At 43.4% G+C, this 23,241-nt stretch overlaps 1 long non-coding RNA gene across 2 annotated transcripts; it reads left to right on the forward strand.

Moving 5' to 3' along the window:
- The first annotated feature begins 4,971 nt into the window (after window positions 1–4,971).
- Window positions 4,972–15,860, forward strand: LOC122565499. Of its 2 annotated transcripts, none has more exons than XR_006316192.1 (3): window positions 4,972–5,013; window positions 14,168–14,254; window positions 15,618–15,860. It is a non-coding gene; the product is annotated as an uncharacterized LOC122565499 (long non-coding RNA). The 2 variants fall into 2 exon arrangements; XR_006316193.1 differs by having other exon boundaries at window positions 15,621–15,860.
- Window positions 15,861–23,241: the final 7,381 nt, after the last annotated feature.

A 23,241-nucleotide genomic window follows, 5' to 3' on the forward strand; every position in this document is an offset into this window, starting at 1 on the left:
CTGTGGAAAGCTAGAGAAGTGATTACTGGGCCTCTTGCTGAGATATTTGTATCATTGATAGTCACAGGTGAGGTGCCGGAAGAGTGGAGGTTGGCTAACGTGGTGCCACTGTTTAAGAAAGGTGGAAAAGACAAGCCAGGGAATTATAGATCAGTGAACCTGACGTCGGTGGTGGGCAAGTTGTTGGAGGGAATCCTGAGGGACAGGTTGTACATGTATTTGGAAAGGCAAGGACTGATTAGAGATAGTCATCATGGCTTTGTGCATGGAAAATCATGTCTCACAAACGTGATTGAGTTTTTTGAAGAAGTAACAAAGAGGATTGATGAGGGCAGAGTGGTAGATGTGATCTATGTAAACTTTAGTAAGGCGTTCAACAATGCTCCCCATAGGAGATTGATTAGTAAGGTTAGATCTCATGGAATACAGGGACAACCAGCCATTTGGATACAGAACTGGCTCAAAGGTAGAAGACAGAGAGTGATAGTGGAGGGCTGTTTTTCAGATTGGAGGCCTGTGACCAGTGGAGTGCCACAACGATCGGTGCTGGGTCCTCTACTTTCTGTCATTTACATAAATGATTTGGATGCGAGCATAAGAGGTACAGTTAGTAAGTTTGCAGATGACACCAAAATTGGAGGTGTAGTGGACAGCGAAGAGGGTTACCTCAGATTACAACAGGATCTGGACCATATGGGCTGGGTGCTGGCGGGTGGGACTAGATTGGGTTGGGATATCTGGTCAACAAGGACGGGTTGGACCGAAGGGTCTGTTTCCATGCTGTACATCTCTGTGACTCTATGAGATACAAACAGGAGTGTCAAGGGCTCTGCTTACTCTAAGACCCAACTCTGAACTAGCTGGATCAGTGTCATATACCATGCGATATAAATAAAGTTAAAAATTACACAACACCAGGTTGTAGTCCAACAGGTTTAATTGGAAATACGTTAGCTTCTGGAGTGCCGCTCCTTCATCAGGAGGTTGTGGAGGACACAATTGTAAGGCACAGAATTTATAGCAAAAATTTACAATGTGATGTAACTGAAATTATACATTGAAAAATACCTTGATTGTCTGTTGAGTCTTTCATCTGTTCGCATACCATGATAGTTTCACTTCTTTCATATGATTTACATGAAATGATGTGTGATTATGATTTAACCCGAGTTGAGATGCTGAGAGACTGGTATATTTGATTAATAATGTGACCACACAAAAGTATCCACTAGCTGAAGCCCATTTGGACTTCAAACAGGCACTGCAATTGGCTTTGTCATCAGACAATTGACAAATGGAGCTAATGAGTTAAACGGTGTTCTGACTGAGGTGGACACCTTTGTCAGGCTGAAGGAGTTTAGGGAACACCACTAAAGTGAAGGCAACTGCACAGCCTCACTCCAGGACCTAACCCGAAAAAAAAAGAGGTTCTCGGTCAGCCCACAGCAAAACCCCCAAACAAAGCCAAGCCTTGGGCAAATGGTTAAAATTGTCTTGAGGTTCCAGGCCGGCAGGTCTATGGACAACCAAAGGGGACAAAGCTATTTTATATGTTGACCAAGAAGCAATTCCATAATTCTGCAATGCTTGTGCAGTGCCATTTGCCTTACGTGCGGAAGTAGAGGCAAAAATCAGAAGACTGAAAAGCGAAGGAAACATCAAGCCAGTACACTTTGCAGAATGGACAGCACTGATTATACCGCTTGTGAAGCCGGATGGGTCGGTTCACCTTTGTGGGGAATTCAAACAAAGGGTAAACCGCTTTTTGCAGCTGGATAAATACCCAGTTCCTTGCATAGAGGATTTTCATGCAAAGCTTGGAGGGCACCTTCCTTCATGAATCTGGACATGAGACCTGTGTACCTGCAATTGCAATTAGATGAAAATTCCCAGAAGAACGCTACAATTAGTACCATAAAGGGATTTATACAAATATACGAGATTGTCTTATCAGCCTGTGCCATTTTCCAGCAGAAAATGGAGAACATTTTACAAAGTCTACCTCAGGTAAAATTTAGAGAATTTGAATATAGTGCTTAAATGTTTCTCCAAGGCAGGGGTCCTCCATGTGAGGAGAAATGTATGTTCCAGGTACTCCAGGTGACCTACTTGAGCTACTGAATTGACAAGCCAGGTTACACCCCCATTGAAAGATAAAGTGAAGGTGATTGAAGGTTCCCAGGCTCACACGTCTGTATCAGAGCTTAGATCTTTCCTTGGGTTGGTGAATCATTTCAGAAATTTCATATGTAACCTGGCCCCTATCCTCGCACCATTTCGAAAAAGGGTGAGTGGTGAAAATTATCTCATAGCCAAGATGTAGCCTTTACAGAAGTGAAGAAGCAGCTGTCGTCATTCACGGTGTTGACCACCATGCTCCCAAGCAAGCTGTGCTGCTGACATACGATGCCTCCCCATACAGTATCGGGATAGTGTTGGCTCACTGGTGGCCAGCAAGAGGAATGCCCAATAACATATACTCCCTGGACTTTGGCTGATGCTGAACGAAGATCTGTCCAGATAGAGAAGGAAGGTTTGGCAGTCATCTTTTGGTGTGAGAAAGTCCCACCAATACTTTTACAGATGTAAATTTGTAATGGTAGTGGACCATATATGCCTGCTAGGGCTACTTAAAGAGGACAGGGCCAAGCCACCCATAGCTTCAGGTTGAAATTAGTGGTGGGCTCTCATTCTGAGTGTATATAATTATAATTTGAAATACCCATCTGGAAAACCAAGTGGCAAATGTGGATGCTTTGAGCCACCTTCACTGGCATTTACACCACTGGTCATGGTGCCAATATAAGAGTCCATTCTGGTTTTAAACTTCCGAGACACCCTTCTGTTCACTGCTGACAGTATCAGACTGTGGACATAAAAAGATCCAGTCCTGGAAAATCTTAATCAGCTGGTGGTGATGGGGGAAACAAAAGAGCCATCGCAACCAGAATTAAATACTTCTTGACCTAGCATACCATAGAGACCAGATCACCATAGAGGAACGCATATTACTATGGTGAGGAACAGTGGTTGTCCTGAGCAAAGGATATTGCTAAGCTCCACCAGGGTCATCCAGGCATTTGCAAATGAAGATGTTATATCTGATGGCCAGGATTGGATGCTGACATAACTGCACTGATGGGGCAGTGCCCAGAGTTCCAAAAAGGACAAAAATTACCATGAGCACTCCCCTACATTTGTGTGAATGGCCAAGTAAACCCTGGACTTGGTTACACATCGACTATGCTGGTCCTTTCATGGGCTGTATGTTTTTAGTCATTATGGACACCCATTCAAAATTGTTGGACATGCACAGAGTTCATTCGTCAGAGATGTGGACGATGATTGAAAAGTTGCAAACATCTTTTGCAATACACAGACTCCCAGAGGCGTTGGTCACAGACAATGGACTGTTGTTTACCAGCAGGGAATTTGAGTATTTCCTGAAGTTGAATGGCATTCGGTAGCTCCATAATATGCATCGTCCAATAGTCTAGCAGAAAGAGCAGTCCAAACTTCGAAAACAGGCTTAAAGAAACAGCCTACAGCTTCACTCAATATTAAACTGTCCTGGTTCCTCCTCTAAGCAAGAGACACAATTTGCTTCAGGGGACAAAATTTAGTGTTGAAACCACGAGAATGGCCCTGCATGGGTAAGAGGTCAGGTCCCTTGATGGACAAAGTTCAGATAGGTGAGTAGGTCCTGAACAAGTGTATGGACCATGTGAAAGCTGCAACCTCGCAAACAGAGCGTGAGCAAAACATATCCAGACCCTCAGAACATCCAGCAAGACTGTCAGAATCCGTGTGTTCTCCCCCTCTGCCCAGCATCAAAGAAACCCCTGAGGATGAGATAGACACATTAGATGTCGCAGGCTCAATGTCGTTGCGACTTGAAGAAGATGAGCTTAGCTGAGACACTATGGGCATAGGAGGTAGGCTATGGTCCAATGTACACCACCAATAGCTGAGGCAGAGTCGGACGAACCGGACCTGGTGTGAAAATGCCCAGGACAAGCTGTAGATAAAAAGAATGGGCTTATGTCCCAGGACTTAGATAGGGAGGACTGTAGTGATTGGAATGAGGTCAACCAGGTAAACATCACAGGAACTATTAACCTGGTCGAATCAGGGAGTCCTGGCTGACAGAGATAAACAGGAGATCACCTGCACACACATACACACACACCATGGGTGCTGGGGGAAAAAAATAAGCACTACCGCACTTAGGTGGTAGTGTGGGGGTAAGAAAGCAAAAAAAAGAAAAAAAGAAAAGAAAAAAAGAGAGAAAAAAGAGAAATAAACAGGAGATTAAATTGAATAAAGATTCATACACCTTGTGTCCCTCACTGTGTCTCACACCTGCACACACAACAACAAAAAAAACAGGAGTGTCAGAGGTTCTGTTCCCTCTGAGAGCTGGCTCTGGGGGAGGCGGATCAGTGTTGAGAGCTCTCCACACACAAATAAAGGGTGACTTGGTGACAGGATACTGGCCTCTGTGGAGTTGTTAAAAAAAAATTTAAAAAAATAAACAGGAGATTCAGAGTCTCCTTAGTTTAGGGGACTGACTCTGTGCTGGCTGGTGTTACAGTCAGTATGTTACTGTTGCAGTTGGTTTCTGTTCCTTTTTTTCTGGGGTGGAAACCTGATTCCTGAACTGGCTGAATTATTTAGCCAGTTAGTTAACAGACATTCCTTTTAGTGAGGACTGATTGTTAAACTCCTGATACACATAATGTGTTTCAGGTGTAACTCAGTTCTCATTAGGGGTTTGTTGTTTCACTGGCTGGTTACAGCCTGTGTGTTACTCTTTTCTCATTTTACTCTTTTGTGAAAAGAACAATGTTAGTTTTGTGATAGGGCTTAACCCTCGGACTCTAGTTTTCTTTGTCTTTTGTATGTGTCTTCACTTTTTATTGGTGTTTTGACTGAGCCCTTGTGGAAGACATACATTTTACCAGAGGAGCTGTTCCTGTGGGGAGGCCTAGCCCTGGACCTGTGTGCTGGGAGGTGAGCACGTGCTGTATCCTGGAGTTTGGGAGTACACTTTTCCTTTGGGAGTGGACCAAACCCCTGTGATTTAACTGCACCTGTACAATGTACTGTGTTCCTGTGAGTGGGCCTGGTTTTCCAAGGCTGGGCCAGGACTCCATGGAGACTGAACACCTGTGTGCTGTGCATTTGCTGCCTTCAGGAGTGGACTCTGCCCTTGGTTGCAGACTCTTTTTTTTTTTTAGCAACAGACTCTCCAGTTTGGAGTGGACTCTATTTCCGACAATGCACATTGTATACTGGAAATGGATTCTATGTTTTGAAGACTGTGTATAGATTTGTACTGTGTACCAGAAAGGACTGTTTTTTGGTAATTAACTGTATTGTGGTGTTTCCTGGGTGTATCACCTGCACTGTCTTGTGTGTCCTACGGTCTGGCAGGCCTTACTGTGAGCTGGGAGGCTCATGGGTTGTCCTGAAAGCTGTCGCCCTGAGAGCCAGAGGGTGTGTATGCCATCCTGTGAAGCTGAAGGTTGGTAGGCTGTCCTGAAAGCCAGAGGGTGGGTAGGCTGTTCTAAGCGCTATCGCCCCGCGAAGGGTTAGTCGGGACAGGCTGTCCTAGAGGTGATCGAAAGGTGTCGGAGCAGCCGAGAGCCAGAAGGTGCGTAGGGGCAGGCTGAGATCTGGAAGGTTGGTGGGCTACCCTGCACGTTGTTGTCCCAGGGAAGGGGAAGGGCTGTCCTAGAGGTGGCCGGAAGGTGTGCCAGGATAGCCCACTGGCTGGATGGTGCGTCAGGTGGGTAAGAGCCCAATGGTACGTAGGAGTGGGCTGAGAGCCAGAAGGCGGGTAACCGTCCTCAGCACTGTCACCCTGGGCAGGTACCGGGGCGGGCTGCCCCAGAGGTGGTCAATAGGTGCTGAGGGTGGTTAGTGAAGCCGCAAGGTGGGTAGGCCGTCCTGACTGCTGTCACCCCGGGCGGGTACCAGGGTGGGCTGTCCTAGAGGTGATCGAAAGGTGGGTCAGGGCGGACCGAGAACTGGAAGGGGCATGGGGCGGACTGAGAGCTAGAAGGTGGGTAGGGGCGGGCTGCCTTAGTGGTCGTAAGGTGGGAGGGACGGGGGCTTGCTGGGTCTGTATTGTATGCACCTTTTCTATGTAACTGGATTCTCCTTATGTACAAATGTCATTGTCACGGTCTTGTCATATGTGGAACTGGGATTTGAGGTTTGTCCTCATCTCCCTTTAAACTGGTTGAACGGTAGGGTTTGGGGTCTGGCTTTGCTGCTCCTCTCCCTTGTAAAATTGCTGTTGTATACAGCTGTAAATGTGAACCTTTTTTTTGTAAACTGTTTTGTAATTTGTTTAATAAAATAGGAGATTCAGAGTCTCCTTAGTTTAGGGGACTGACTCTGTGCTGGCTGGTGTTACAGTCAGTATGTTACTGTTAGTTTCTGCTTCCCTGATTCCTGAACTGGCTGACTTATTTAGCCAGTTTGTTAACGGACATTCCTTTTTAGTGAGGACTGATTGTTAAACTCCAGATGCACACAATGTGTTTCAGGTGTAACTCAGTTCTCATTAAGGGATTGTTGTTTCACTGGCTGGTTACAGCCTGTGTTTCTCTTTTTGAGAAAAGGATAATGTTAACTTTTTGGTAGGGCTTAGCCCTTGGACTCTAGTTTTCTTTGTTTTTTTTTTGTATCCTCACTTGTTTTTGGTGTTTGGACTGAGCCCTTGTGGAAGACATATGTGAGAAACAAAGCTCACACACGTCAATAATTGCAGTCCGAGACAATCTGAATCAGTAGTGTCCTTTATTTTACTCTTGCAAGAGGGTGTGATGTCCAGTGTCTATAAGGCAAGGGACATACACACCCCAAATTCAATTAATACCCAACATTTATATAATTTGGTTTCTTTTGTTTTACATTGCTCATCCCCATTTACATCTTCCACTTCCCTAAGACCGGCACCCATTACTCCTGTTTCTCTTGCCTTATCCAGCCTTGTCTATGACAAAATGCTTATTTCTGGCTTCATAAGGCCGTTTGACCTCGTCCTGCTGTAGGTCATTGTTAGGCATGTTCTTTCTTCATCATTATCTACTCCCTCCATCTGTACCTTCCCCTACCATACTGATCCTTATGACCTTTTAATTGGGGTTTGTTCCTGTGTTTCTGTAAAAATGGGAAACAGATGTTTATATCTACTGTTTGTACAGGTGTATCTATCTTAACTTCCTCCCTTCACCGCATCTTATCTATTTGCCTGTAATATCTACCATTGTTTTGCAGTCACGTTTCATTCTGGCATACAATTTTAGCTAATACAAAAACAATTATGTATTTTCTCCACATAGTTTCCATTCTTGTTGACTCAGCTCTTGGCTCAAACAATTACACACTGGTATGAATTCATTTACTTTGTATAAGTAAATGGAATTGCAGAAGTAACACTCTTTTTCCCATATCCCACACATATGTTTTACCAGAGGAGCTGTTCCTGTGGGGAGGCTTAGCCCTAGGACTGGGCCTCTGAAGATTGAACACCTGTGTGTGTGCTGGGAGGTGAGCACATGCTGTATCCTGGAGTTTGGGAGAAAACCTTTGCTTCAGGAGTGGACTAAACCCCTGTGGGTTAACTGCACCTGTGCAATGTACTATGTTCCTGTGAGTGGGCCTGGTTTTCCAAGGCTGGCCCAGGACTCCATGGAGACTGAACACCTGTGTGCTGCAGGGTATGCATTTGCTGCCTTCAGGAGTGGACTCTGCCCTTGGTTGCGGACTCTGTTTTTAGCAATGGACTCTGCAGTTTGGAGTGGACTCTATTTCCGATAATGCACATTATATATTGGAGTGGACTCTTCCTGGAAGTGGATTCTATATTTTGAAGACTGTGTATAGACTTGTACTGTGTACCAGAAAGGACTGTGGGTTTTTTTTGGTAATTAACTGTATTGTGTTTCCTGGGTCTATCACCTGCACTGTCTTGTGTGTCCCTGGGTCTGGCAGGCCTTACTATGAGCTGGGAGGCTCATGGGTCATCCTGAAAGCTGTCACCCCGAGAGCCGGAGGGTGGTTAGGCCATCCTGTGAACCTGAAGGTTGGGAGGCTGTCCTGAAAGCCAGAGGGTGGGTAGGCCACCCTGATGCCAGTCACTCCGAGAGCCAGATGGTGGGTAGGCCGTTCTGAGCACTGTCGTCCCAAGAAGGGGGTCATCGGGACGGGCTGTCCGAAAGGTGTCGGAGCAGCCAAGAACCAGAAGGTGCGTAGGGGCAGGTTGAGTTCCGGAAGGCTTGTGGGCTACCCTGCACGCTGTCATCCTCGGGAAGGGGTCAGGCTATCCTAGAGGTGACCGGAAGGTGTGCCAGGATAGCCCACTGGCTGGACGGCGCATCGGGGTTAGAGCCCAATGGTACATAGGGGCAGACCAAGAGCCAAAAGGCAGGTAGCCATCCTCAGCGCTGTCATCCCGGGCAAGTACCAGGGCAGGCTGTCCTAGAGGTGGTTGAAAGGTGTGTCAGGGCGGACCGAGAACTGGAAGGGGCATGGGGTGGATCGAGAGCCGGAAGGTGTGTGGGGGCGGGCTGCCTTAGAGTGGCCGGAAGATGGGAGGGACAGGGGCTTGCTGGGTCTGTATTGTCTGCACTCTCTTTATGTAACTGGATTGTCTTCTGTATAAAGGCCATTGTCGCTGTCTTGTCATGCTTGAAACTGGGATTTGAGGTTTGTCCTCATTTCCCTGTAAACTGGTTGAACAGTAGGGTTTGGGGCCTGGCTTTGCTGCTCCTCTCTCTTGTAAAATTGCTGTTGTATACAGCTGTAAATATGAACTGTTTTGGGTAAATGGTTTTGTAATTTGTTGAATTAAAAAAAAAGGAAAAAAATAGGAGATTGAGTCTCCTCAGTTTAGAGGACTGATTCTGTGCTGGTTGGTGTTACAGTCAGTATGTTACTGTTAGTTCCTGCTTCCTTTTTTTTTTGGAGGACGAAACCTGATTCCTAAACTGGCTGAATTATTTAGCCAGTTTGTTAACAGGCATTCCTTTTTTAGTGAGGACTGATTGTTAAACTCCAGATGCACACAATGTGTTGCAGGCGTAACTCAGTTCTCACTAAGGGATTGTTGTTTCACTGGCTGGTTACAGCCTGTGTTACTCTTTTCTCTTTTACTGTTTGAGGAAAGGATGATAATTTTGTGGTAGGGCTTAGCCCTAGTTTCTTTTCTATGTGTCTTCACTTTTTATTGGTGTTTGGACTGAGCCCTTGTGGAAGACATACGTTTTACCAGAGGAGCTGTTCCTGTGGGGAGGCCTAGCCCTGGGACTGGGCCTCTGAAGATTGAACACCTGTGTGTGTGCTGGGAGGTGAGCACATGCTGTATCCTGGAGTTTGGGTGAAGACCTTGCCTTCAGGAGTGGATCAAACCTCCTGAGAGTTAACTGCACCTGTGCAATGTACTGTGTTCCTGTGAGTGGGCCTGGTTTTCCAAGGCTGGGCCAGGACACCATGGAGACTGAACACCTGTGGGGTGTGCATTTGCTGCCATCAGGAGTGGACTCTGCAGTTTGGTGTGGACTCCATTTTGGGCAACACACCTCAAACTGGAGTAGACTCCATTTCTGGAAATGGACTCTATTTTGAAAACTCTCCTTTCTGGTGCACATTCCAAATACTGTTTTTTGGTAATTACCTGTAGTATGGCATTTGTTGGGTCTATCACTTGCACTGGATTGTGTCCCTGGGTCTGGCAGGCCTTAACTGTGAGCTGGGAGGCTCATGGGTCGTCCTGAAAGCAGTCACCGAGAGCCAGAGGGTGGGTAGGCCATCCTGTGAACCTGAAGGTTGGTAGGCTGTCCCGAAAGCCAGAGGGTGGGTAGGCCACCCTGATGTCAGTTGCTGCGAGAGCCAGATGGTGGGCAGGCCGTTCTGAGCGGTGTCGTCCCGAGAAGGGCTGATCGGGGCGGGCTGTCCTAGAGGTGGTCGAAAGGTGTCAGAGCAGCCGAGAGCCAGAAGGTGTGTAGGGGCAGGCTGAGTTCCAGAAGGCTTGTGCGCTACTCTGCACGCTGTCATCCCAGGGAAGGGGACGGGCTGTCCTAGAGGTGGCCGGAAGGTGTGCCAGGATAGCCCACCGGCCGGAGGCGCATCGGGGTGGGTGAGAGCCCAATGGTACGTAGGGGCAGACTGAGAGCCAGAAGGTGGGTAGCCATCCTCAGCGGTCACCCCGGACAGGTACCGGGGTGAGTTGGCCCAGAGGTGGTGGAAAGGTGTCAGGGCAGACCGAGAACTAGAAGGGGCATGGGGTGGACCGAGAGCCAGAAGGTGGGTAGGGGTGGGCTGCCTTAGTGGTCAGAAGGTGGGAGGGATGGGGGCTTGCTGGGTCTGTATTGTTTGCACTTTATGTAACTGGATCATCTTCTGTATAAAGGTCATTGTTGCTGTCTTTTTATATTTGAAACTGGGATTTGTGGTTTGTCCTCATTTACCTGTAAACTAGTTGAACGGTAGGGTTTGGGGCCTAGCTTTGCTGCTCCTCTCCCTTGTAAAGTTGTTGTATACAGCTGTAAATGTGAACTGTTTTTTTATAAATTGTTTTGTAATTTGTTTAAATTATAAACAGGAGATTGTCTCCCTCGGTTTAGGGGACTGACTCTATGCTGACTGGTGTTAGTCAGTGTGTTACTGTTGGTTTCTACTTTTTTTGGAGGGGGAAACCTATTCCTGAACTGGCTGAATTATTTTGCCAGTTTGTTAACTGGCATTCCTTTTCGTGAGGACTGATTGTTAAACTCATAATGTTCATAATGTGTTTCAGGTGCAACTCCATTCTCATTAGGTGATTGTTGTCTCAATGGCTGGTTACAATCTGTATGTTACTCTGTCCTTTTCTCAAAAAAGAAAAATGTTAATTTTGTGTTGGGGCTTAGCCCTTGGACTCTAGTTTTCTTTTTTTAATGTGTCTTCACTTTTAATTGGTGTTTGGACTGAGCCCTTGTGGAAGACATACATTTCACCAGAGGAGCTGTTCCTGTGGGGAGGCCTGGGACTGGGCCTCTGAAGATTGAACACCTGAGTGTGTGCTGGGAGGTGAGCACTTGCTGTATCCTGGAGTTTGGCAGCAGACCTTTCCTTGGGGAGTGGACCAAACCCCTGTGAGTTAACTGCACCTGTACAATGTACTGTGTTCCTGGGAGTGGGCCTGGTTTTCCAAGGCTGGGTTAGGACTCCATGGAGACTGAACACCTGTGTGCTGTGCATTTGCTGCCTTCAGGAGTGGACTCTGCCCTTGGTTGCGGACTCTGTTTTTAGCAACTGACTCTCCAGTTTGGAGTGGACTCTATTTCCGACAATGCACATTGTATACTGGAGTGGACTCTACCTGGAAATGGATTCTATATTTTGAAGACTGCATATAGATTTGTACTGTGTACCAGAAAGGACTGTTTTTGGTAACTAACTGTATTGTGGTGTTTCCTGGGTGTATCACCTGCACTGTCTTGTGCATCCCTGGGTCTGGCAGGCCTTGCTGTGAGCTGGGAGGCTCATGGGTTGTCCTGAAAGCTGTCACCCCGAGAGCCGAAGGGTGGGTAGGCCATCCTGTTAACCTGAAGGTTGGTAGGCTGTCCTGAAAGCCGGAAGGTGTGTAGGCTACCCTGATGCCAGTCGCCCTGAGTCAGATGGTGGGTAGGCCGTCCTGAGCACTGTCGTCCCAAGTAGGGGCAATCGGCATGGGCTGTCCTAGAGGTGGTTGAAAGGTGTGTCAGGGCAGACAGAGAACTGGAAGGGGCATGGGGTGGACCAAGAGCCGGAAGGTGGGTAGGGGCGGAGGCTTGATGGATCTGTATTGTATGCACTTTTTTTATGAAACTGGATTCTCCTCTTTTATGTACAAATGTCATTGTCACGGTCTTGTCATAAGTGAAACTGGGGATTTGAGGTTTGTCCTCATCTCCCTGTAAACTGGTTGAATGGTATGCTTTGGGCCTGGCTTTGCTGCTCCTTTCCCTTGTAAAATTGCTGTTGTATACAGCTGTAAATGTGAACTGTTTTGTAATTTGTTTGATAAAATATTATAAACAGCAGATTCAGAGTCTCCTCAGTTTAGGGGACTGACGCTATGCTAGCTGGTGCTACAGTCAGTATATTACTGTTGGTTTCTGCTTCTCTTGTATTTGAGGGGAAAACCTGATTCCTGAACTGGCTGAATTATTTAGCCAGTTTGTTAACGTACATTCCTTTTTTAGTGAGGACAGATTGTTAAACTCCAGATACAGTGTTTCAGGTGTAACTCAGTTCTCATCAGGGGATTGTTGTTTCCCTGGCTGGTTACAGCTGGTGTGCTACTCTTTGTTCTTAAAGAGTAAAAAGAGATGTTAATTTTGTGGTAGGGCTTAGCCCTTGGACTCTAGTTTTCTGTTTTTTTGTATGAATCCTCACTGTTTTTGGTGTTTGGATTGAGCCCTTCTGGAAAACATTTTACCAGCGGAGCTGTTCCTGTGGGGAGGCCTATGACGGCCTGTGAAGATTGAACACCTGTGTGTGCTGGGAGGTGAGCACTTGCTGTATCCTGGAGTTCTGGAGAAGATCTTGCCTTCAGGAGTGGACCAAAAACTCCTGTGAGTTAACTGCACCTTTAAAATGTACGGTGTTCCTGTGAGTGGCCCTGGCTCTCCAAGGATGTGCTAGGACTCCATGGAGACTGAACACCTGTGGGGTGTGCATTTGCTGCCTTCAGAAGTGGACACTGCAGTTTGGAGTGGACTCCATTTTGGACAATGCAGCACAAAAACTGGAGTAGACTCCATTCCTGAGAATGGACTGTACATTTAGAAGACTCTATTGGGACTGTGCACCAGAAAGGATTCTACCAAAAAAAAATTTACTGTGTATTGTTTTTGTTGGATTGATCACCTGCACTGTCGTGATATCCATGGGTCTGGTAGGCCTTATTGTGGGCTGGGAGGCTCATGCTTTGTCCTGAAAGCTGTCACCTCCAGCTAGAGGGTGGGTAGGCCATCCTGTGACCCTGAATGTTGGTAGGCTGTCCTGGAGGGTGGGTAGGCCACCCTGATGCCAGTCGCCCCCCGAGAGCCAGATGGTGGGTAGGCTGTTCTGAGCACTGTTGCCCAGAGAAGGGGTAATCGGGATGGGCTGTCCTAGAGGTGGTCGAAAGGTGTGTCAGGGCAGACCGAGAACTGGAAGGGGCATGGGGTGGATCTAGAGCCGAAGGTGCGTAGGGGTAGGTTGCCTTTAGAGTGGTCGAAAGGGAGGGATGGGTGCTTGCTGGGTCTGTTGTCTGCACTCCCTTTATGTAACTGGATTGTCTTCTGTATAAAAGTCATTGTTGCTGTCACTGTCTTTTTCTAATTTGAAACTGGGCTTTGTGCTTTGTCCTCCATTCCCTGTGAACAGTAGGGTTTGGGGCCTAGCTTTGCTACTCCTCTCCCTTGTAAAATTGCTGTTGTATACAGCTGTAAATGTGAACTTTTTTTGTAAATTGTTTGGTAATTTGTTTAATAAAACATTATAAACAGAACTGGAGAAGTGGGTGCCACAGGGAGTGGAGTGTATTATTTCCCCCTCCAACTCTACTTTGAGGGGGTGCCCTCCCCTTCACTGTTTGATCTCACAGCATTGCCCTTTGATGTGAAGGGTACTGCTTATCACAGGCGACTCTGGTGTTTCTTTTCTTCCTGGTGGTGGAAATTTGAATAAAGATTTGTGCACCTTGCGTCTCACAGCTGCACACTGTGCTGGGGAAGAAAAAAAACAAAAAAAATAGGAATGTCAGGGGTTCTGCTCACTGTAGGAGCCCAACCTGAGCTAAGTGGATCAGTAACCGAACTGTGCACGTGCAAATAAAAGATGACTTGGTGACAGGATACCACCAGCCTCCTTGGAGTTATTTCAGTCGGTACTCAAGGATACAATGTTTATTTTCCTGTCCAACTCCATTTTAATTTAACCCTTCACACTTCTCCTACCACTTCCTCACTTTTGATGGTTTGCATTGCCTGTAATGGCCTTACTTATGAAGATCCAATTGGATTCATGGGTGATTTACTGGTAGCAAGTAAAATAAAAGTCAGTGATTTGGTGGTGTGAGAAAAAGCATTAATGTGTGTGTGATTGTACATCTGGATATAAAGGAATACATTTTTTTTAAAAAAAGCAGATCCTGGGTGGGCTGTTGTGATACAATGGTAGTGTCCCGCTTCTGAACCAAATGACTCAGGGTCAAGCTCCACTTGTTCCAGAGGTATGATGAAAAATATTTATCTTTTTTGATTTTCCCCCTTCCCATTCTTCCTACATCTCTCTCACTTCTTTTGATGGTTTGCATTACTTTTAACAGGTTTTGCATGTGAATATCTAATTGGCTACATGGCTGATTTACTGGTGGTGTTTAATAGTTAAAACAGTTACATAATTTGGTGATGGGAACACTCCATCTACCAACTCAAGACGGAACAAAGCTATGGCTTACTAATCAGCAGCTCGCTTAAGTGCAGCAAAGTGTTATCTAGCTTTTGGCTAACAAAACATGCGATGGGCCAGAAGAGATAAGGGAGCATCCTGCTCCTCGGATGCTGCCTGAACTGCTGTGCTTTTCCAGCACCACTCTAATCTGGAATCTGGTTTCCAGCATCTGCAGTCGTTGCTTTTACCCAGAAGAGATAAGGGGACCATAATTCCCACTCCCTTGACTTTCTGCCTCCTGTCCTGTTGACTGAATCTGAGAAATCTTTGACACATATTAAACTAGAGGATTTCAGCAGTCAGATGGGAAAGAGTATTCTGTCTGTAGCTCTATTAAAGCCACAATGACAGCACCAGGTAGGAGTAACAGGAAAAGGAAGAGAGAGGTTTTGTAGTTTCACAAGGGAAATCAATTGGGTGTTTCAAAGTGTGTTAAATTATAACTGTTTTCATTAATGTTTATGCATTATAAACTTTGCTTCAAAGCACCATTGTTCAGTCATCTCCATTGTTGCCTGTTGCTGAGGATGGGTGTCAGTGGGAGGAATGTTTTGTTGGCTGCGGAATTGCTTTTATGTTGAGTGGGATCGGAAGAGTACTTTCAGAATTGATCTTCCAGATGGCTGCATTGCTTCAGATTAATGTCTGAATGAATCTGTACTGTACAACCCCCCGAACTTTTATTTGTGGCTGCTGGTACCCTAGGCACAGTGGATTTCTCCTTTGTGTTTTCATCTCGTTCTTCCTCTGAAGATGCAGAGCAGTCTTCACCTTCATGTTTCTGCAAATTCAGTCCTCTCTCAGTTTTACATTGTGCGCACATGTCAACAGCAAGTTGATGTTCAGTTGTAGGAGTGTGATTGAAGGTTATATTTACTGTAAATGGATACAAAATAGAATCCCAGTTATGGCAGATTGAAGGAAAAATGTAAGAATTTAAATAATCTGTGTCATTGAAAAAGGGTGGGGTTTTTTTATGCTTTGCCCAATCCAACACAAGCAACCCATGCTTTAAAAGTAGCAAAATAATATCCAGCAATCTTCTAACTTGACAGTTTCAGCTTCATTCTTCAGTTTAATTTATTGTTTGCAGAAGCAACATATAATACTTGGATTCATTAAAAATGTCTTCTTTTTATCAGCAGCTCTGAAATGGAATGCAATTGGCTGCTATGAAATAGATTCCAAGGGTAGTGCATACTGGAAGAGGAGTTGCTCTGCAGGAACTTGTTTTACCTCTATTTCATCTGCCATTATATATTTCACTTGATGTCTCAGTGGAATACTCCAATTACCTCTATCCCATCCAGGATAAAGTACTAGTAATTATATTTTCTTTCTCCGAAATATGTACAATTTTTATGTTGAATGACGGCAAATCTAATCTCCATCTGAATAATCTTGAAGTTTTATGTTTAAACTTATCAATGAAATAAATAGTGTTTCTGTAGTGTTCATAAAGTCTGAATTGTTAAAGAATTGTTAACACCTCCAACATTTCTAATTTCATTGTCAAAATATGCTGGGATGTTCTTAACTTCCAATGGAATAACTCAACATTGCTACAATCCATTAGATGTGAGAAATGCAGAAATACCATCCACTCTCATTTGCCATCAGTATTTGCCATATCCTTTTAACAAAATAATTTTATAAAACCATGCAATCTTCTAGTCTGGGAATAGGGCATGAATCCATCCTTGTGACTGCATTCACTTTCATGTAGTCTACACATATTCTAATTGAACCATCTGGTTTAGCAACTAACACTACAGAAGAACACCACTTTCAGTGAGTTGGTTCAATCAATTCCCAAACATAGACTGGGACTACCATAGTGTTAAGGGTTTAGATGGGGAGGAATCTGTTCAGCCTGTACGAGAAAATGTTCTGATTCAGAATGTGGATGTATCTACTAGAGAAGGTGCAAAACTTGGCCTACTCTTGGGAAATAGAGCAGGGCAAGTGACTGAAGGGTCTGTGGGGGAGCTCTTTGCGGCCAGTGACCATAATTCTATTAGTTTTAAAATAGTGATGAAAATGATAGACCAGATCTAACAGTTGAAGTTCTAAATTGGAGGACGGCTAATTTTGACGGTATTAGGCAAGAACATTCAAAAGCTGATTAGGGACAGCTGTTTGAGGCTGGAAAATGGGGAGCCTTCAGAAATGAGATAATGAGAATCCAGAGATGGGTTGAAAGGAAAAGCTAGTTGGTGTAGGGAATGCTGGATGATGAGAGAAATTGAAGTTTTGGTTTAAGAAAAAGAAAGAAGCATATGTCAAGTATAGACAAGAAAGCTTGAGTGAATCCTTAGAGTATAAAGGCAGTAGGAGTTTACTTAAGAGGGAAATCAGGAGGGCAAAAAGGGAACATGAGGTAGCTTTGGCAAAGAGGGTTAAGGAGAATCCAAAGGGTTTTTATAAATACATTTAAGGATGAAAGGCTAACCAGGGAGAGAATAGGGCCCCTTAAAGATCAGTAAGGCAGCCTATGTGTGGAGCCACCGGAGATGGGGGAGATATTAAACAAGCATTTTGCATCAGTGTTTACTGTGGAGAAGGACATGGAAGATATAGAATATGGGGAAAGAGATGGTGACATCTTGAAAAATGTCCATATTACATAGCAGGAGGTGCTGGATGTCTTGAAACAAATAAAAGTCGATAAATCCCCAAGACCTATCAGGTGTACCCTAGAACTCTGTGGGAAGCTAGGGAAGTGATTGCTGGGCCCTTTGCTGAGATACTTGTATCATGGATAGTTACAGGTGAGGTGCCAGAAGACTGGAGGTTGCTAACGTGGTGCCACTATTTAAGAAAGGTGGTAAGGCAAAGCCAGGGAACTGATATCAGTGGTGGGCAAGTTGTTGAGGGGAATCCTAAGGGACAGGATTTACATGTATTTGGAAAGACAAGAATTGATTATGGATGTTCAACTTGGCTTTGTGTGTGGGAAATCATGTCTCACAAACTTGATTGAGTTTTTGAAGGAGTAACAAAGAGGACTGATGAGGGCAGAGCGGTGGATGTGATCTATATGGACTTCAGTAAGGCGTTTGACAAGATTCCTCATGGAATACTGGTTAGCAAGGTTAGATCTCATGGAAAACAAGAAGAACTAGCCATTTGATACAGAACTGGCTCGAAGGTAGAAGACAGAGGGTGGTGGTGGACGGTTGTTCTTCAGACTGGAGGCCTGTGATCAGTGGTATGCCACAAGAATTGGTGCCAGGTCCACTATTTTGCATCATTTACATAAATGATTTGGATGTGAACATAGGAGGTTTAGTTAGTAAGTTTGCCATTGATACCAAAATTGGAGGTGTAGTGGACAGCAAAATACAATGGGATCGTGATCAAATGGGCCAGTGGGCTGAGGAGTGGCAGACTGAGTTTAATTTAGATAAATGAGAGGTGTTGTATTTTGGAAAAGCAAATCAGAACAGGACTTATACACTTAGTTGTAAGATCCTGGGAAGTGTAGCTGAACAAAGAGACTTTGGAGTGCAGGTTCATAGTTCCTTGAAAGTAGAGTCGCAGATAGATGGGATAGTGAAGAAGGCATTTGGTATGCTTTTCTTTATTGGTCAGTGCATTTAGTATAGGAGACATACTATCTTGCTCCTTACCTTGTTTTGAGAAGTTTTTAAATGTTACAGTACAATTCTACATATTTGAACAATGAAGATTCATTTTTCTTGCTTAGCAATTGATCGCTAATCAGGTTTTCACCATTCATGGCCATAAACAAATACAAATAGGCTTAAGCCGACAGATTTATTTGGAGAATCTCTGGTTGCAAATAAGCGAAAATCTAATCCTTTGACTCAATCCTTTGGGCACTCATAAGAATATGTTTGATCGTGGCTTTGAGAGTTTGGTGAAAAAGATTTGACATAAAGTGCGTCCTTGATCAGACTGTACCTCACTGGTAAACAATGATGAGTGAAAAATTGGGTGAGCTTCTTCCACAACTATTTTAGCTTTGACTTTTCTTAACGAAGTAGCCTCTGGAAATCAAGTAATCATATCCACAATGGTAAAGATATATTCATTTGCGGCTTTTGTTCTAGATAATGCACTACACGATTTATGAGTACACAACTGCATTGTTCCTCAAAACGGGTATAACAATTCACACTGTTTAATCACATGTTGAGGTTTGCCTTCAAGCTGACATGTATGACACATTTTAGAAACCTGCACCACATTATTATCCAACTTTGGCCAAGTAAAATACCTATTTATGAACACCTGAGTTTCCGAATCCCTACATGTCCTGCCATGGAAATCTCATGTGCTACTCGCAATATCTCCCTCAGATAGCTGGGCAGAATCATGACTTGATGTGAACCAACTATTCTTCATCTGTGGATCTATGAAAGGGTCTCCACTTCCTCATAGGCACTCCATTATTTAGATGATGCACTCTGCAGTTCCTTTGGCCTCTACCTCAGTTTGAGCTGACTGTGCTAATTTATTTAATTCAAGATCTGCTTTTTTGTGCTGTAATGTGGAATGTTCTACCAAACACTCCACCTGGATTATTTTCACCTTTCAGAAAACTCTTAGCTGTCCTTTCACTGTCTTGTGGTATCATATCAACCCACACTGATGGATTTTGTTTTACCATTGCCCTGGCTACCTATGCAAAGAAAAGATACCAGTAACCTATCCCTATAATTGTTTTGTTTCTTGTCCATCCTTTGGGCATTCAGTAATTATCAGTGAAACTACTAGCTTTACTCCTGCCAAATCATTTGCCAGAAGTAAATCTACTCCCTCAACAGAATTTTTACTACTCAAAGTTACTTTTCTGAATAACGAAACACATTTTTGTTGTACATTATAAAATGGAACTGGAATATATTCTCCAACAATTCCATTTATTAATACCTTCGCTGTACTCAAATGCTCTGGTGGGAAAAGTCCAAAAAAGTGATTGTGTTACCCCTGTACCTTTTTAGTGTGGTTATGGGTTTAGTTACCTCACCTGAAGAAAAAAGTCACCGTTCCTTTTGACAAAAGTCATGTATACCTTTTCATCTACCTTGCAACTTCATTTACTAATGACAGAATTCACCTCTGGCCTTTTCTTATGGATAGAGCTACAGTCTGGTCTGTAGTATTATGTTTTTGCATTCCCTCTGTAAATAAGTTTTACTTACTCTTAATCTAACATCAAACACTCCAAATGCACACGTCCCAAATTATTACAATGAAAGCAAAAAGATTCCAAACTTCACCTCCACCTGATAAGCTGATTAATATGTATAATTTAAACTTGGAACATCTGTTTGCAGCCCCATTCTCACAAAAGACAGACATAGAAACAAACAGTTATGGGATAAGTAAGAGAAAATAATAAAGATAGCTAGATTTTTTTAAATGTCCTTTACAATGGATTGTTAACAGGGATAAATGAGGACTCTTTGTCAGTTTTTCAGTGATACCTTCCCATTTCACCCTGCCAAAGGCAGCAATACTTCTAACTCAGTTTTCTTATTTTTAGGCTTCCAGAATCTGGTGTATCAGATTAGGCAGGGAGCTGTGATCAAGTGAGCTCAAAACTGAACATTCTAAATTGACTCACAGCTGGAGAAATTGGGCCTGACAGCAATTTGGTCAAACTAAATTTACCAGCAGCCACCAGCTGTCAACTGCAGAGAACAGTGGAAACCAAAGTGGAAGAGCTCTCAAAGATTCAGAGGGTTGCATAGTGGAGAAACATTGATCAAATCTCCTGGCACCTTGACTTCTAGCCAGTGCCTGAGAATGCACACTTCATACCTCCCAGCATAGCAACACTTAAGGGTGTTGGCATTGGATGCTTTGAATCAATCTCATGGCCTATTGGCCAAAGGCCACAAAACATTTACAAAAATCTGGTGCAAGGGAGGATAAAAACACAAACCTGGAAGCCTCCCCCATAGCAAAGTTTTGCAGCAAAAACACAACCAGGCCCAGCAGCGGAGCTTCGATCATGTGAAGATAATGTTAAGTTCCACCCTTACCTGTAAGATTCAATTTCGTGGAAGAGACCCCAGCCCTACATCTGAGTGGAAGGAGATCCAATGGCCCATCTCTAATGTGGATTGTTGCAAGTAATGTCCTTTCTCAGATTGATTGAGCTGGATGGAGAGTGAATATTGTAGGAATTTGGAAAATGCTCACTTGGTGTTTTTAATAAGGGTTATTTTGTTAATAAAATTGAGTTGAACAGCAAACCAAATTCTGTGACCCTTTATCTACCTCACTGACAGTGAGGTCAAGAGTGCTTTGGTGACATGTTTTTAATACACAAACTGGACAAAGTGTGTCCCAAGTATGGAAAACAGATTTTTCAAATCTTCATGCTGTCTGAACAACATTCCAAAACCATCTCAAAGAAAGCATAAAGGTAACTCAGCCAATACAGTCGCTCTGTACTGCAAACCAGCCATCCAGCTAAAAGTACAACTTGAATTTTGGTTCTGCCCTGGTAGATTGATTGACTCTCCATGAGGCCTCAGTCACCATTCAACAACTGTCATCTGTTTGAACATAGTGTCTCCTTCAGAGCTGCTGGAACCAACTCCCAGCTACTTTCCTCATTAATAGCCAACTTTCTGTTGTCTGAGTAAACACAATGTTCTTCCCAGGAGTCACTGTGTCTGTTGGAACCTTTTAATCAAGGTTCAGTTGCAATTAGCCTCCAGTTTTGGCCTTACAAACAAACAACTCTTGCCTCACCTCTTCATTTCTTTTTAACCCCAGATGTCCCAAAGTCCATCAATCATTTCTAGCTCATAATTCAAATTTGAAAAAAAGAATAAAATAATGAAAAATCAGCAAGAGTTATATAACATTAAGTATCGCATCCTTCTTTCATTTCAAATTGTTCTCCTTATTACAAAGTACTCCAATTCTGTTCACACAAGTTGACATGTTTCATATCTTTTTTTAATTATTCAGAAATATGATTCCTCAACAGGGCTCAACACTGTGTTGTAGCACTTGTAATTGTTCACTAACAGAACTGATCCATAATACATCATTGACAAATGTGGCATATTTCTGGGCCAGTGGCAGCAGGGAGAATAAGAATGAGGCTAATAAGAATTTTAGGGCTTTGACAGCTAATGAGAGACCACCAGTTCTGATAGTCATGTTGGATGATGGGACAAAAATACTTCAGAGACACCAATAATGAGAGGTATGACTGGTGAGGGAGGGTTTGACCAGTTTGTACAGCAAATTCTATTATAATTACTAGTGTTAGAATTCCTAAAATAAAATTGTTGATTTAAAAAAAATGACAGCAGGACATCAAGTGAAGTTGACAGAGTGTAAAGGGGTAGTTTTCCAGGCTTTCACCTGATGGAATGAAATAATGCTTGAAAAATTATTGGCATGCTCTTGAAGTCCTAACACTAGATTCCACAGCATCCTCACCTCAACTTAGATAGTATGTCTACTGAAATGAAAATTTGGCTTCCATGAGAGAAATTAGACAACTCTTTTTTTTTTAGTACTGTATTAGAGAGAGGGTATGCCTGAATCCAGTCAAACTCATGACCCAGGATTTGTTTTCTGCCTGTCTCATGCTCACCGAGTGTTTTTGATTTACCCTTGAGAAAGCACACCACTGTCCAGTTATGCAGAGTCAGCTTTAGGACAGTTCCATCTAAAAATTATTGTTTGCATTACCATGTACCCTCACTTCTTTAATCACATCCCCTATATTTCTTTACCTTTCAATTTGTTTTCTTCATGTTGTTGACGTCCCAAATGTTGCTATTTAATCTAAGTATAGCTTTGGTTTATTGACAATATCATTGTCTCTGTAATTGTACTATAGCAAATTAACCCACAGTGTGTATTTGTATAAATCATTGTGGGCCCATGAAAAGAATGCACATAAAGTCAAATTTAGATGATTGTACAGGTCTCAAAAGGCAATAGGATATAAGAGAGCTATGGTAAAGGTAAAGCCAGGAATGGATTTGCATTGCTTGTATTTTATGCTTCCATGAGCTAATTAAAATTAATTGAAAGAGTTCATTATTAATTACAAATTTAAATAAAGAGAAATATATAGATTTCTGTTTTGTTTAAATATAGCTTTTGATATTGGTCTAACTTTTAGAAATCTCCGATTTGGCTCATTTAAAAATTGACCATCTGGTCAAAAGTTCGATGAGTTGAGAAACTATTTGAACAATATACTGTAATTGAAGTGACCATGGAATTTGGAAGATTGGCATGATGTGCTTTGATCTGTATTGTCTGTGATGTGCCAGGGGGTGTGATAGGCAGCAACTAGTCAGAATAGAATAACAGGATTATATGTTGATTTTTATATTACTGTTTTATGAGACAGTATAAGTATAAAATGATTCGAATATGTACTTTGATCGATGAATCCTTTGATAATCAAACTTGTCTTTGTGATTTCATAATATAGTTGAACATGAATAAACTTCTTTTTAAATGCATGGAAGGAAATATATTTGGAATACACTGACGATCAGTCCTGAAGAAGGGTTACACCCAAAAGGATGACTTCTCCACATCCTGATGTTGCCTGGCTTGCTGCGTTCTTCCAGCCTCCTACTTGTCTACTTTGGATTACAACATCTGCAGTTGTTTGTTTCAAAATTTTTCTTGCCAAAATAGATAAACTCACCTTTGCCAATGTTATATTCCATTTGCCACATTGTTGGCCACTCATTTAACCTATCACATATTTTCATTGTGTCCTCTTCAAAACTTACTTTCATA

The sequence above is a fragment of the Chiloscyllium plagiosum genome, chromosome 2 (assembly GCF_004010195.1).
Source record: "Chiloscyllium plagiosum isolate BGI_BamShark_2017 chromosome 2, ASM401019v2, whole genome shotgun sequence".
NCBI classification, from domain to species: domain Eukaryota; kingdom Metazoa; phylum Chordata; class Chondrichthyes; order Orectolobiformes; family Hemiscylliidae; genus Chiloscyllium; species Chiloscyllium plagiosum.